At 38.5% G+C, this 16959-nt stretch overlaps 1 non-coding gene across 1 annotated transcript; it reads left to right on the top strand.

Moving 5' to 3' along the window:
- Positions 1-15476: 15476 nt before the first annotated feature.
- On the top strand, positions 15477-15583 carry LOC112780797 (small nucleolar RNA R71). Its single transcript, XR_003191612.1, has one exon. It is a non-coding gene; the product is annotated as a small nucleolar RNA R71 (small nucleolar RNA).
- The last annotated feature ends 1376 nt before the right edge of the window (positions 15584-16959 follow it).

Below are 16959 nucleotides of genomic sequence, written 5' to 3'. Positions count from 1 at the left end.
GTAGAGGAGAAGCCGTGCCATCTCAAGAGCAATAACTTGGCTCCTTTAGCTAGAGGATGGCTAGATTTTATCCAGAGATCTATCATGCCCACTAGCAACTGGTCCGAGTGCACTGTGGACCGGGCCATTATGATTCACTGCATCATAAAGGGAGAGATAGTGGAAGTGGAGGACGTTATTGCTCAGCAAATCTATCACGTCACCACCAGCACTGTTAAGAATGCCAGATTAGGCTTTCCACATCTCATCTACCGTCTCTGTGTGGCCGCTAGGGTAAAGGTAGAGAATGACTTCCCTATTCCAGTCGAGAGACTTATCACAAAGAAAACTATGGAATATGCCAGGGAATACTAGAGGATCCACAGAAAAGAGCCAGTTGAGGAAGAAGCTCAACAGGACCAGCCACCACTACCTCAGGGACACTACTTTCCATTCCAAGAATACTGGCAGCAGCTCACATCCTCCATTGAGCATTTGAGGATTACATAGGATAACTGTTGGCAACAGTACACTACGTCTATTGAGGAGATGAAGGTGACACAGAATAACCGTTGGGAGCATCTCACCACCAGCCTTGATCAGATGAGAGCTGCTCAGGACTCTCAGCGCTAGGAGATTTATCAGCTAAGATAGGATTATAGCCGTCTGAAAGGACCATATGGATCACAGCCAGAGGAGAGAGATCCCACCACGGAGATTGAGGTGGCTTAGTTCCTTTCACTTCCTATTTTTCCATTACTATGTTAGGTTCCTATTTTCTGCTGTTTTGTCTTAGTTATTGCATGATCCTTTGTTAATTCAATTCCTAGGTTCTAGTTTGATTTGCTATTTTTATTCTGTTATTTGCTTTTAATTCTAAAAAGGGTCTCATTTATTGTTCACTGAGCTTAAATTCAAAAGAAAAAAGAAGAAAAGATGTATTGCATGAGAAATAGAGTTTATAACAAAAAGTAATTGTATTTACTTAAATATGGTGGTATTCTTTGTGATTCTGAATGAATGACATGAACTATGCATATTTGAATTTGAATCAAGAGATGTTGATGTATAAGGAACAGGAATTTAGAGAACTATTATAAATTCTTTGAAGTTAGTGAAAACTTAATCCTTGAAGCAATAGAAACAACAAAAGAAAAATAAAAAGCAAGGTCCAAAGCTCTGAGCAACAATGACTAGGGAGGTCAAACATGATTAAAAGCTCAAAGAGTTGTTTCCCTAGTCATATGCTTATGGTTTTTTTATGTCAGGTAAGCCTTGAGACAGAACACTAAGAGTCGAGATCAATTACAATCAAAAGAGTATGCCAAAGGCTTTGAGTACCACTGTCTGGGAGCAATTGAAAGAAAAATCAGAGCTTAAAGAGAGTTTCCCAGTTAAGTGCTTGTGGTGTTTTTGTGTCAAGTAAAGCTTGAGACAAATCATTTAAAGTCACAGCTAGGCTCAAGGTACAAAGCACCAAAGAAAAGAAAATTAAAGGAAATTTTTTATGTTCAAGGATTAACTGAAGTATAAAGATTAGAGAATTCATAATAGTATCCAGATTCTAATTCTGAATGACAATGATATTCCTCTGATTCAAAGGAGAGTGAGATGCCAAAACTATTCAATATTGCAATATATAAACCCCACTTCAAGAAGAGACACGAACCTAATTGAACTCTCACTTCTCATGCAAATTCACATCTTAACCATGTATTAGTTTTGGTTGCTTGAGGACAAGCAACAATTCATGTTTAGTGTTGTGATGCGTGAGCATCTTTCCTATCTTTACCTAGTGAATTTGCATTCAAATTGTAGAGTTTAATAAAGAATTAATTATCTTTTAGCCACTATGAATGCTACTTTGAGTTGTGTGTGATTCTCTTTATTTCATGTAGCATTTCAGATGAATTTGACAGAGTTTGCATAAAGAAACAAAGACACAGCAGAATAAGGAGGTTGATGAGCGGATAATTTATACACTTTTTGGCATTATTTTTACATAGTTTTTAGTATGATTTAGTTAGTTTTTAATATATTTTTATTATTTTTTAAATAAAAATCAAATTTCTGGACTTTACTATAAGTTTGTGTGTTTTTCTGTGATTTCAGGTATTTTCTGGCTGAAATTGAGGAACTTGAGCAAAAATCTGATTCAAAGGCTGAAAAAGGACTGCAGATGCTGTTGGATTCTAACCTCCCTGCACTCAAAGTGGATTTTCTGGAGCTACAAGAGTCCACATGGTGTGCTCTCAACTGCGTTGGAAAGTAGACATCCAGGGCTTTCCAGCAATATATAATACTCCATACTTTGCCCAAGTTTAGAGGATGCAAACTGGCATTCAACGCCAGCTTTCTGCCCTATTCTGGTGTTAAACGCCAGAAACAAGTTGCAAAGCAGAGTTAAACGCCAAAAACAAGTTACAAACTGGCGTTTAACTCCAAAAAGAGTCTCTACATATGAAAACTCAATGCTCAGCCCAAGCACACACCAAGTGGGCCCGGAAGTGGATTTCTACATTATTTACTTATCTTATGTAATCCTAGCTACTAGTTTAGTATAAAAACTACTCTTAGTGATTTATTTCACATCTCTGGAACACATTATGTAACTTTTACGTTCTGAGACCTCCATGGGAGGCTGGCCACTCGGCCATGTCTACCCTATTTTTTCTTATGTATTTTCAACGGTAGAGTTTCTACACACTATAGATTAAGGTGTGGAGCTCTGCTGTTCGTCATGAATTAATGCAAGGTACTATTGTTTTTCTATTCAACTCAAACCTATTTCTTCTCTAAGATATTCATTCGCACACAAGAACATGATGAATGTGATGATTATGTGACGCTCATCACCATTCTCACTTATGAACGCGTGCCTGACAAACACTTCCGTTCTACATGAAAGCAAGCTTGAATGCATATCTCTTAGCCTCCTGATTTATGATCAGAGTCTTCGTGGTACAGGATAGAATTATTGGCGGCCATTCTTGAGATCCGGAAAGTCTAAACCTTGTCTGTGATATTCCGAGTAGGATCTGGGAAGGGATGGCTGTGACGAGCTTCAAACTCGCGAGTGCTGGGCATAGTGGCAGACGCAAAAGGATTACTGAATCCTATTCCAGCATGATCGAGAACCGATAGATGATTAGCCTTGCGGTGACAGCGCATGTGGACCATTTTCACTGAGAGGACGGGATGTAGCCATTGACAACGGTGATGCCCAACATACAGGTTGCCATGGAAAGGAGTATGAAGAATTGGATGAAGACAGTAGGAAAGCAGAGGTTTAGAAGGAACAAAAGCATCTCCATATGCTTATCTGAAATTCTCACCAATGAATTGCATAAGTATCTCTATCCTATTTTATATTTTAATTATATTTTAACTATCAATTAACCATAATCATTTGAATCTGCCTAGCTGAGATTTGCAAGATGACCATAGCTTGCTTTAAGCCGACAATCTCTGTGGGATCGACCCTTACTCACGTAAGGTTTATTACTTGGACGACCCAGTGCACTTGTTGGTTAGTTGTGCGAAGTTGTGACAAAGAACTAAGATTTTGAACGCGCGTATAAAGTTTTTGGCGCCGTTACCAAGGAATGAACGATCACGATTTCGTGCACCAAGTTTTTGGCGCTGTTGCCGGTGATTGTTCAAGTTTGGACAACTGACGGTTCATCTTGCTGCTCAGATTAGGTAATTTTAATTTAATTTTAATTTTTAGAAATTTTCAAAAAAATTTCTAAAAAAAAAATATTTATTTTATTCTATGTTCTTCAGAATTTTTAAGAATGAATTCTAGAGTTTCATCATGATCTGTTAAAGTCTGGCTGGCTGTAAAACCATATCTAAATTCTTTAGGACTGAGGCTTCCTCTTCACATGCTTGAACTATGTATGCTGAAGCTTGGCTGGCCATCGGCCATGTCTAGTGTTTTGGACCGGAGCTTTCAGTGAAAGCTTGGCTGGCTATTAAGCCATTTCTAATTCCTGGACCGGAGCTTTAGACTAACATTGCATGATTCCTGGAATTCTCATTAGAAATTTAGAAATCCTTATTTTCTTTTTCAAAATAATTTTTGAAAAATACAAAAAAAATTAATAAAATCACAAAATCAAAAATAATTTGATGTTTCTTGTTTGAGTCTTGTGTCAATTTTTAATTTTGGTGTCAATTGCATATTTTTAATTTCATTAAAATTTTCGAAACTCATGCATGGTGTTCTTCATAATCTTCAAGTTGTTCTTGATGATTTCCTTGTTTGATCTTTGCATTTCCTTGATTTGTGTCTTTTCTTGTTTTCCATATGCATTTTTGAATTGTTAGTGTCTCAACATTAAAAAAATTTTTAAGTTTGGTGTCTTGCATGCTTTTCTTTTCTTAAAAATTTTCAAAAACATGTTCTTGATGTTCATCTTGACATTCAAAGTGTTCTTGGTGTTCATCTTGACATTCAAAGTGTTCTTGCATATTTTTCTTGTTTTGATTCATAATTTTTAAGTCTTGTGTCTTTTTTTGGTGTTTTCCTCGTTCTTCATTAAAAATTCAAAAATAAAAAAAAATATCTTTCCCTTATTCTTCTCATAAAATTCGAATATTTGAGTTGAATTTTTCAAAAATTTTTCAAAATTTAGTTGTTTCTTATGAGTCAAATCAAATTTTCAATTTAAAAATTCTATCTTTTTCAAATCTTTTTCAAAAATCAAATCTTTTTCATTTTTTCTTTCATAATTTCGAAATTTTCAAAATTTATTTTCAAAATCTTTTTCTTATTTCTATTTCATATTTTCGAAATTAATGCTAACAATTAAGCTGAGCAAAAATCTGATTCGGGCTGAAAAAGGATTGCTGATGCTGTTGGATTCTGACCTCTCTGCACTCGGAATAAATATTCTGGAGCTACAGAAGTCCAATTGGCGCGCTTCCAATTGCGTTGGAAAGTAGACATCCAGGGCTTTCCAGCAATATATAATAGTCTATACTTTTCTCAAGGATAAACGACGTAAATTGGCGTTCAACTCCAGTTCCATGTTGCAGTCTGGCGTCCAGCGCCAGAAACAGGTTACAAGTTGGAGTTCAACGCCAGAAACAGGTTACAACCTGGCGTTGAACGCCCAAAATAGCCCAGGCACGTGAGAAGCTTTAGTCTCAGCCCCAGCACACACCAAATGGGCCCCAGAAGTAGATTTCCGTACTATCTATCACAGTTTACTCATTTACTGTAAACCTAGGTTACAAGTTTAGTATTTAAACAACTTTTAGAGATTTATTTTGTATCTCATGACATTTTAGATCTGAACTTTGTACCTTTTGGCAGCATGAGTTTCTAAACCCCATTGTTGGGGGTGAGGAGCTCTGCAGCGTCTCGATGAATTAATGCAAGTACTTCTATGATCCATTCAAACATGCGTGTTCCTATCTAAGATATTCATTCGCGCTTAATTATGGAGAAGGTGATGATCCGTGACACTCATCAACTTCCTCAACCCATGAATGTGTGCATGACAACCACCTCCGTTCTATATTAGATTGAATGAGTATCTCTTAGATTCCATAATCAGAATCTTCGTGGCATAAGCTAGAATTGATGGCGTTATTCAGGAGAATCCGGAAAGTCTAAACTTTGTCTGTGGCATTCCGAGTAGGATTCTGGGATTGGATGACTGTGACGGGCTTCAAACTCGCGAGTGCTGGGCGTAGTGACAGACGCAAAAGGATAGTAAATCCTATTCCAGTATGATCGAGAACCTCTAGATGATAGCGGTGCTGTGACAGAGCATTTGGACCATTTTCACTGAGGATATGGGAAGTAGCCATTGACAATGGTGACACCTTACATAGAGCTTGCCATGGAAGGAACTTTGCACTTTTGCATGCATGAGGGAAGAGGAATACAAGATAAAAGCTGAAATTCAGAAGACAAAGCATCTCCAAAACCCCAACATATTCTCCATTACTGCATAATAAGTATTTATTTCATACTCTCTTATTTTTCGTAATTCAATTTGATAAGTGAATTGTTTTCCTGACTAAGAGTTACAAGATAACCATAGATTGCTTCAAGCCAACAATCTCCGTGGGAATCGACCCTTACTCACGTAAGGTATTACTTGGACGACCCAGTGCACTTGCTGGTTAGTTGTGCGAATTTGTGAAAAATAGTAATATTGACATTGACATGTAACAAATTCGTGCTCCAGAAATAAATTTAGCTATTTTATGGCCTAAAAAGTATGTTTTCACTCTTAAGCACAAATTCAGGGAAAAATACAAAGCCATGCTATTTCATTGAATAAATGTGAGATAAGTTGATAAAATCCCCTAAATTAAGCACAAGATAAACCACAAAATTGGGGTTTATCAAACCTCCCCACACTTAACCTAAGCATTTCCTCATGCTAAACTCAAGAAAGAAACAAAGGGTATCTACATTTATTCAATGCAAACTATCTAAACGCAATCTACCTACATGTAATCTATCTGTATGAATACAACTACTTAGTCAAAATAAATCAATCTCTAAGAATACATATATAAACATAAGGGCTAAGGGTATTAGCAACCAAGCCCAATCCACAATTGAATTGAGTTATTGAAAAGATTTTAACAACTTGCAAGAAAGGAGATGATCATAGGTGAAAACATGTAATTGAGCAATCAAACCCTCACCGGATGTGTATCCGCTCTATTCGCTCAAGTGTATAGGGTTGATTCACTCAATTCTCCCCTAATCATGCTTTCCAAGATTTATTTTTCATCTAACAATCAACAATTATTTCATGCATGCATACAAATATCATGAGGACTTTCCCATAGACTCAAAATTGGCTAAGAATGGAAGATAAAAGGTAGGCTATTTGGGTAAGTGAGCTAATTGAAAGAATGACCTCAATCATATAAGTGCATTCATACACAAAATAATGGACATAAAGAATCAAACAAATCAAAGATTACAATCATAGAAAGAGAATAATACACACAAGAATAAAAATAAGTGGTTATAAGATGTAACCACACAATTAGGCTCAAAACTCACATGCTTGTGTTTTTAGCTCAAAAATATGTTCCATAATATATATAATTCAAGCAAGTTCTAAAAAAAATATTTTTTTTTACTCAAATCAATTGGGGTGCCCTATAGATAAGATCCTTGGAAAATTTCATTATTTTGACTAAAAGACCTAAAAATAAAATGCAAAAGTGTTAGGATTAGAAAATTGTCACCCAAAAACGCCGATTGGTCGGACGACCTCCCCACGCTTAAAAGTTTGCACTGTCCTCGGTGCATTCAGAGATGAGCAAGGGGGTACGGTGACTTTCCGGATTGCCACCTTCAGCTGGTGGATCAACCGGCTGCTACGTGTTCTTTTTTTCGCTTTCATCTTTGCTTTTGACAAATTATCCTGAGCAATAGAAAACAAGGAAGCGTAAATTTTTGGAATGAGGTTAATTACCAGAATAAAGCGAGTGAATTAGTGTGACGTTAATGAAACAAGTGTGTGAATTCTAAGTTTCATGCGGTTTAAAACATACACACTGATGTTAAAAGTTATGTTACAAGTACACAAAAGAAGCATGCACTTCACTCATTCTGGTGTGCTTGAAATACTTCAAAGTAACTTGTAAGTTAAGATAAGCAAACAAGTGATAAAGAAGCATGAAAGCACTCAAGCAAATAATCAAGCAATTATGAATTGGATAATGGATGGACATTGATTGATGTGTAAGTAAACTTAGTGAACCAATTGAAATGTAAAGCTCACACATCAAAAAATGACACATATTGAAGTTGTTGCAACACTTAGTGACATAGAGGTGGAACACATGGGTGCTATGGAACTTAGGACAAAGAAGATAGAAGTGAAAATCAATCACATAGCAAGCATGGTCCACAAAGCATAGAAAGGTAAAAAATATATCACTAGGTAAGCTTTCGATCCAATTCCACAATTCCAAAGTCTCAATGCATGAAATAGGTAATGTGAATAAGGGTAACAAGCATCACTTAACAAAAAATGCATTGATAATACACTATTGCCTAACAATGGATGATGAATACATGGTGGCCAAAATATGCAATTCAAAAGAATTAGAAAGCTTGAAGGCAATGTAACATGTACTTGGTATTCACAAATGTTAAACATGAAAAACTAAAAACCAAGTAACAAGATATAACCTCAACAAAGGAATCCAACAATGAAAATTAACAAAAACAATTATGCTAGAAGAGCATCAAGTTAATAATAAGCAGCAACAAATAGCAACCAAAATCAATAATCTAACACCTATAATTAAAAACAAAAAATTAAACACAAATCAAACAAACTAAATAACTAACTGACTAACTAAATAAAGGAAATGGTGATAGATGGTGATTGGTAGTGTTGGATGATGATTGAAGAAGGAAAAGAAAAGCAGAGAAGAGAGAAGAAGGAAAAAAATGGAATGAAGAGAAGAAAAGATGAGTGGTGAAACAGGGCAGGGTCACGCGTACGCGTGAGTTTTAGAAATGGCATACAATGCGTACGCATTGGCAACGCGCACGCGTGAGTGGAGAGAGATCTAGGTGACGCGTACCCGTGGGGTGATGCGTACGCGTGGATGAAAATTGTGCCAGAGGCAAAATTCCAATGCACTCCACGCGCAACTCTCTGGTTTTTGTACTGGCCCTGAAAAATTTTGATGTCACGCGTGATGCACGGAAACTTGTCCTTTAACAAATCTCCCTCGGCAAGTATACCGAATTGTCATCAAGTAAAAACTCACAATAGAGTGAGGTCGAATCCCACAGGGATTGATTGGTCAAGCAACTTTAATTGGAAGAATGTTCTAGTTGAGCTAAGCAGAAATTGGGTTGAAAATTTCAGGAAAGTAAATTGCAGAAAATAAATGACGGAAGGTAAATTGCAGAATCTTAAATGGGGAAGGGGAGTTTAGCATGAAAGTAAATAGAAGAAAGTAAAGAGAATGGGTAAGATCAGAAATGGGGAGTTCATTGGGCTTAGGAGATGTTGTATTCTCCGGATCAAGTTCATTTTCATCTCTTCCTCAATCAATGTATTCATTGATCTCCTTAACAATCTTAAGTGATTGAATTCCAATTCCTTGGTAATTCAATCTCTCAAATAAGATCAATAGCCAATTCCTTGGTCCAATTGCTCATGAGAAGAGATGAAGTGTGGTCACTGATTATACCACATGTATTTCCAAATCAAAGTATTGGGAGAATTATATGTCACCATATCCGCCCAAACCCCAATTTGGTCCAACATGAGAAAGCAATTCTAGCATAATCTCTTTATTCCTCTTCAAGGTTCATAAGAGATCCAAGTATGAATAGCTTCTTTTCCAAGATAACTACTCAATTGGATGAAGATTGAAAGCTTTCTAGTAAAATCAAGAGAAAAGAGAAAAGAAGGATAATGAAAACTATTATTGATCCATCAAATTACAACAGAGCTCCCTAACCCAATGAAAGGGGTTTAGTTGTTCATAACTCTGGGAATGAAAAGCATAGATGGAGAGTACATTCTGAGAATTTAACTAAAAGTTGCAGAGAAAGTAAAATACAGAGAGTAATTCTAATAATGCCAAAAGCTCTCCTTCTTCTAGTTCAAAGTTCTCTCTATTTATACTATTCTTCTGATCTTCTAGTTAGCTCTTCAAGTCTTGGGTATGGGCCTTTGGATCTTGAGTTGAAGCAGTTATCTTCTTCAGTGGGCTTAGCTTTACTTGCAGAGAGAAAGTGTGAAGTAGGCAGGGATTCTAGCTTAGGACATTAGTGGCGTTAACGTTAAGTGAAAGTGTGGGTTCGAGAACGTTAGTGACAATCACCTTTTTCACTAACGTTCCTAACCCAAGGATGCTCCACGTTAACTTCAATGTTAGTGGCATCAAGGTGACCACTAACGTTGCCTCTTGGTCCTTCGCACACGTTATTGGGACTTACTTTTTCCAATAACGTTGAGAATCCTCCTTTCTCCCTACGTTAGAGTTCACGTTAGTGTGGCTAACGTGACCTTTAACGTAGGCTTGCCATATCTTCGATAACTTTAGTGACACTTACCTTTGTCACTAACATTCCAAAATTCCCCTACTTCCCACATTAGAGTTCACGTTAACTAGGTTAATGTGGCTTCTAATGTGGTATTGCTAGCCATCTCCAACGTTAGTGACAAAGGTGAGTGTCACTGACGTTGGCTCATCATCCCTTTTACTCACGTTAGCTTCCATGTTAATATAGTTAACGTGGGAGTTAACGTGGCTCATAGTGGCTCATCCCAACGTTAGTGACAAAGGTGAGTGTCACTAACGTTAGTGATTCTTTGCTCCCTCCACGTTAGAGTCCACGTTAACTGAGTTAACGTGGCAACTAACGTGGCTCAAAGTGGCTTAGCTCAACGTTAGTGACAAAGGTGAGTGTCACTAACGTTGGTCATTCTTTTGTTTCCCCACGTTAGAGTCCACGTTAACTGAGTTAACGTGGCTCTTAACGTGGCCAATATGAGCTTGATTCAACGTTAGTGACAAAGGTGAGTGTCACTAACGTTGGCTTCATTTTTTTCTTCCACGTTAACTACCACGTTAATGTAGTTAACGTGGCAATTAACGTGGGCTATGATGGCTTCGAGGACGTTATTGGCGACTACTTTTCTCATTAACGTTGTAAGCTAGCTCCCCTTCCACGTTAGAGGTCACGTTAGTTAGACTAACGTGGCTGCTAACGTGGTTCTTCATTGCTTCCTTTGTCCTGAAATCAAGCAATAAAGTGCATCAAAGTTCTAGTCCAAGTTATGAGACATGCATCATCCAATTTGTCATTCAATTCATGCATAATTCTCATGAATTTATATAAAAATCACAATGTTAGCTTGAATCAAGATGAAAGTGAAATTCTACCCAAAACTTGCTTATTTCCAAAGAAAGTGCATGAAACTACCCTAAAACCATAAAGAAAAGGTCAGTGAAACTGGCCAAAATGCCCTGGCATCACAACACCAAACTTAAAGCTTGCTTGTCCCTAAGCAAGTACTGGAAGAAGAGAATGATGAATGAAATGACAAAATGAATGAATCATTATTGTGGAAGTCATGTTCTTGGTTTTATTGGGTTTCATGCATAGCAACTTAGGTTCATTCCTTTACTGGTTTTCAGACCTTTATCATGCCTTGGAATACTCACTTGATTGCACCCTTTGAGACTATTATTCATTGATCCCTTTGTCTTTCCAAGGTCTATTGCATCCTTAGGCTAAGTGCTCTGTGAGGGGGCGACTCTTTAAAATAAGCTTTCAGCCAACACTCCCAAACCAGTTGGTTCGAGGTGCTAGGTGTTGAAGCACCCCTAAGGAATTACTCCCTCAAGTCTCTCTCCCCCATACATGCACACTACAGGCACATGGTTTGTTATTTTCTTCCCTTGAGGTCTTGGTGTCCAGCACCTCTTTGGGTGACTAAATGTTCTGTAGCAAGGTTGCTCTTGATAGTGGATTTTCAGTTGATAATCCCGGGTTAGTTAACCCAAGTTACCAAGTGATGAAGCACTCCTAAGAACTTATTCATCCAAGTAGATCCTTGGTACAAGAGCACCACAGACACATCCCTCAAGATTCAAGCCCTTGGTGCCTAGCCTTATTCTTTATTAACTTTTCTTTCTTTTTCAACTCTTATTGTTCTTTTCCTTTTTGTTATTAGGATCTTATTATTTAGCTAGTCTCATGGGGTGTGTTTCAAGCATATGATTTACGACAGATAGTTGCCTTCCCACCTTGTTGGTGAACTAACTTACCTAAGTGATTACTACACCACAAATCTAATAACTTACTCCACAAATTGAACATCACTCTGGTCTTTCATAACATCTCTTTTTATTGGACTTAAAAAGGACAAGCATACAATAAGTAAGATGGAATTGAAAACAGGCAATTTGACTAGCAATCATAGACCTATGCAAGGAGAATACTAAAAACAGAATTGAAAATTCTAAACTACCATGGAAGCATGTTCTATTTCATACATGATTTTCCTTATTTAAAACTTGAAAAAGATAGGACAATGAGGGAACTCCACCACCTTTTACTCTTGGGGGTGCTCATGCTCTCCTTCCTGTTTGTCCTCCTTGTGTTTTTCTTGAGTGCTTGCACTCCCACTTCCCTTGCTTTTTCCAATCAACTTCTTCTAGAAGCCAGCATCTTCCATCTTCTTTTTCAATGTTTCCTTCTGCTGTTTCACCTTCCTTTCCTCTTGTTCTGTGAGATCTTTTTGGATCTCATCATACCTAGGGATTGCAGAGTGTAGATTATGCATATGACTAGACATATAGTTCAACTTAGCTTGAGTGTTTATGTTAAACTCCTCCCTATGTAGTTGCCGTCCTTCATTCAGTACGCTGAACTCATTGAATGCCTTCGTCTGAGCTAGCTGTCGTTGATTGAGTTCTTGAAGGCGTTTGTTTTGACGCTCTTGCCTTTCAGTCACTTGATTGATGGCTTGAGTGAGGTGGGAGTAGTGTTCCATTTGCTGTTTCTGCCACTCCCCTTGTTGATTCATCCAATTAGAAAACAGTTCTTCTTGACGATCCATCCTTTGGGCTTGAATGTGCAGTTGTTGTTCTTGTCCCTCCATATAACTCCTCGCTAGCTCCTCAATGGCTCCGTGAATGTGATTCAAGTTGATGTTAGTTGGATCATAGTACTCTTCTTGCTGATATTCTTCCCGTTGAGGTTCTTCTTAGTGAGGTTCTTTTGGTGGTGTTCTTCTCCCTATTTGAGGCCTTCTTTGTTGTTGGGCGGGTGTCACATGCGTTATATGCTGGAGTGTAACCATCCTTCCAATGTTGCATGGCAACAATTTCCAATGCAATCCCCCTGGAGACACGTGTACAATCCTCTCTTTTTGTGGTAGCCGAACCCTTCAATTGTCCCATTAATCCTCCTACAAAATAAAAGAAAAAATAAAATTGTGGGAAGTGGTAGTAAACTTAAAAAGAATAACTACTTTTTAAAGTTTTTGTTTCTAACTACTAAGTGCTGTTCATGAGTGCACACCAACTGACTAACTCAACATCCGTGTATACAACATTGGCAACACCAAACTTAGTTTGGTGCCATGTGGTGTAAAAGATTTGTTCAAGGCCCCTAAGAGTGACATGATATGGGTTACATTTATGTTCTCATAGTGTGCCTTGAACACCAAACTTGTTCCTCACTATATGTTGCAAAAAAGGATTCATTCAAGTGCATGTCAAGTTGAGTTGAAATCCCTGAACCTTGCTTTATTAACTAATTTTAAAAGCATGTAAAACATGGGTTGCCTCCCATGACGCACTTCTTTAGCGTCACTAGCTTGACGTTCTGCCTTTGTCATGGTGGTTGGTAATGCTTTAGATCTTCCCCTCTTGCAGTAAACCTATATCCATTGGCTTCATCAATGATCTCCACATATTCTAGGGAGAGAACTTTGTTGATGGTGAAAACCTTAGGTAACTGAGATGGGATGGTAGGGAGATGAAGTGGGATATCTAGGAAGTAAGCTGAGATCACTTTATCCCCTGGAGAGAAATCTTCTGTAGGGATCTTTTTATTCCTCCATCTCCTTGGTACTTTCTTCTTTGTTTCTTTTGCTGTTATCCTGCTCTTTGTGGTCTCTTTCCCTAGGGAGATTTTGTTGCTTGTCTCATATGATTCTGGTGGCTTTGGCTCCACTTGAGTTTCCTTTAGCTGTGACAGCTGCTGATTCTCTTGTTCATCACCCAAAGGAATTCCAGGGTGTACAGCTTGTGCTTCAATGCTTTTTTCTCCCACCATTGCTCTGTCATGCTCTGCCCTTAGTTCCTTGCCTTCCTGACTTACTTCTTGTGAGGGTTTGAAGATGTTAAAGGTGAGTTGTTCGTCATGTATCCTCAGTATTAGCTCTCCTCGCTCCACATCTATGAGCGCTCTGGCTGTAGCTAAGAGTGGTCTTCCCAATATGATTGGGTGAAGGTGACTTTCTTCCATTTCCAGTATGACAAAGTCTGTGGGAAGGAAGTAGTTCCCAACCTTCACCAGCACGTTTTCAACCACTCCAATTGCTTGTTTTTGAGTTTTGTCCGCCAGTCTGATGACTACGTTTGTGGGCATCAGCTCATTGATTTGCAGCCTCTTCATAAGGGATAAAGGCATTAAGTTGATGCTTGCTCCCAGATCACAGAGTCCTTTGTCGAACATTGTTTCTCCTATGGAACATGGGATGTGAAAACTCCCTGGGTCCTTCTGTTTTATAGGCAGCTCTGGTTGAATGAGAGCATTGCACTCCTTGTTCATCACTATGGTTTGTCCTCCCTTGAGTGAGCTTTTCCTGGTCAGCAGCTCCTTCATATACTTGATGTATGAGGGCATTTGTTGGAGAGCCTTGATGAATGGTATGTTTACATGGAGGGATGCAAATATGTCAAGAAACCTTGAGTATATTCTCTTCTCTACACCACCATTTAGTAATTGGGGAAAGGGTGCATAGAGCCTCAGAAACTCTTTCTGCGTAATTGTGGTTTCCTGAGGATTCTCTTCCTGCTTTCCTGCTGATGTATCTTCAGATTGTTCTGATGGTTTGTTCAGCTCTTCCTCAGTCTCCTTATCACTTATAGTAACCATCTTGCAATCTTCCCATCTGACTTTCTTTGCTTCACCTCTCGGATTTTTCTCTGTGTCACTTGGGAAGCTATCAGTAGGTTTGGGAATCTTCTCAGATAGGTATCCAACTTGAAATTCCAGCCTCTTGATGGTGTCTCCCTGATTCTTAATATTGGCTCGCACCTCCTCTTTGAACACCTTGTTATCTTGAATTTCCTTGCATATGCCTTCAAGTAGGGTTTCAATCCTGGAGAGTCTATCTTCAGATGATGGTGAGTTGAGATTGGAGGGGTGAGAAGGGCCATTTTTACTTTGGTATGGATGTTGAGGTGTGTTGTTAGGTGGGTGCTGATATGATCTCTGTGTGGAATGTTGGTGAGTTGCATTGTTGCTGGGGTTGTGGCGTCTCTGATCTTGACATTGATCCTGTTGATTTCCCCACCCATAGTTTGGGTGGTTCCTCCAACCAGGATTATATATTTTGGAGTATGGGTCATGGTGCTGCCTGGGTGAATTTCCAATGTAGTTGGCTTGTTCCTGATCACCCTCTGCCTCTGCATTCACTCCTTCTTGAGTTACTGCTGAAGTGGTGATTGATGCTACTTGATTCCTCTCCATCTTTTTGGTAAGGTCAGCTAATTGCTTGGTGATCATCTTGTTTTGAGCTAGCAATGCATCCACGTTGTTCAGCTCCATCACTCCTCTGGTGTTGTCTCTTTTAGAAGCATAGAAATAGTTATTCTCAGCTACAGTCTCAATGACATCTATGGCTTCTTCAATGGTCTTCTTCTTGTTCAGAGATCCCCCGGATGAGTGGTCCACTGCCTTCTTTGATTCATATGAAAGACCTTCATAGAAAATGTGCAACTGCACCCATTCATTGAACATATCTGGCGGGCATCTTCTTGTCAGGTCCTTAAACCTCTCCCATGCTTCATATAAAGTCTTACCATCTTGCTGCCTAAAGGTTTGTACCTCAGCTCTCAACCTATTGATCCGTTGAGGAGGATAGAATTTTGCCAAGAATTTATTCACCACATCTTCCCAGGTTGCTAAATTCTCCTTTGGAAAGGATTCCAGCCATTTAGATGCTTTGTCCTTGAGTGAGAAAGGGAACAGAAGTAGTCTATAAGTGTCAAGATGAACACCATTAGACTTCACAGTATCGCATATCCTCAGGAAGGTGGTTAGATGTTGATTGGGGTCTTCTTGGACACTTCATCCGAATGAACAATTGTTCTGAACAAGGGTGATGAACTGTGGCTTTAGTTCAAAGTTGTTGGCATGTATGGTTGGCCGTTGGATGCTACTTCCACAATTTCCTGGGTTTGGATTGATGTAAGAACCCAGAACTCTTCTCTCTTGCCCAGCCTGATGTGCTGGACCTTCTCGGCCATGGTTGTGAGCCTCTTCTTCATGATGGTTTTCCATATTCTCATCCATATCTGGTTCAAGGTACTCCTCCTCTTCCTCAGCACCAACTACTCTCTTTCCTCTTGCTTCCCTCAATCTAAGGAAGGTCCTCTCAGGTTCAGAATCAAAGGAAGTTGAAGCCCCGCTTCTTCTACCTGTCATACAACTAACAAGGCAAAAGCAAGAAAGATAGATGCAAATAGTAATTTCTACAGAAATGATGTTAGTGTGAGTGATGCAATATATCAAACAGTTAGAGGGTTGGTGACTGAATTGTAAATAACTAAGAGAAATGGGTAGGAGAAAGGGAAGAAAATAACTGAACAGAAAGTAAATTACTCAAATGAACTTAAATCAGACAAAATAAAAACAACTGCTCAATCTAGTTATCCACCAATTTAATCATTGTTGATATAAAATCAATCCCCGGCAACGGCGCCATAAACTTGATGCACGGAAACTTGTCCTTTAACAAATCTCCCTCGGGAAGTATACCGAATTGTCATCAAGTAAAAACTCACAATAGAGTGAGGTTGAATCCCACAGGGATTGATTGGTCAAGCAACTTTAATTGGAAGAATGTTCTAGTTGAGCTAAGCAGAAATTGGGTTGAGAATTGCAGGAAATTAAATGGCGGGAAAGTAAATTACAGAAAATAAATGACAGAAGGTAAATTGCAGAATCTTAAATGGGGAAGCGGAGTTTAGCATGAAAGTAAATAGCAGAAAGTAAAGAGAATGGGTAAGATCAGAAATGGGGAGTTCATTGGGCTTAGGAGATGTTGTATTCTCCGGATCAAGTTCATTTTCATCTCTTCTTCAATTAATGCATTCATTGATCTCCTTGGCAATCTTAAGTGATTGAATTCCAATTCCTTGGTAATTCAATCTCTCAAATTAGATCAATAGCCAATTCCTTGGTCTAATTGCTCATGAGAAGAGATGAAGTGTGGT

The sequence above is a fragment of the Arachis hypogaea genome, chromosome 19 (genome assembly GCF_003086295.3).
Source record: "Arachis hypogaea cultivar Tifrunner chromosome 19, arahy.Tifrunner.gnm2.J5K5, whole genome shotgun sequence".
In the NCBI taxonomy this organism is placed as follows: Eukaryota; Viridiplantae; Streptophyta; class Magnoliopsida; order Fabales; family Fabaceae; genus Arachis; species Arachis hypogaea.
Note: the sequence above shows the minus strand (reverse complement) of the source record. Positions and strands in the feature narration are given on the sequence as shown.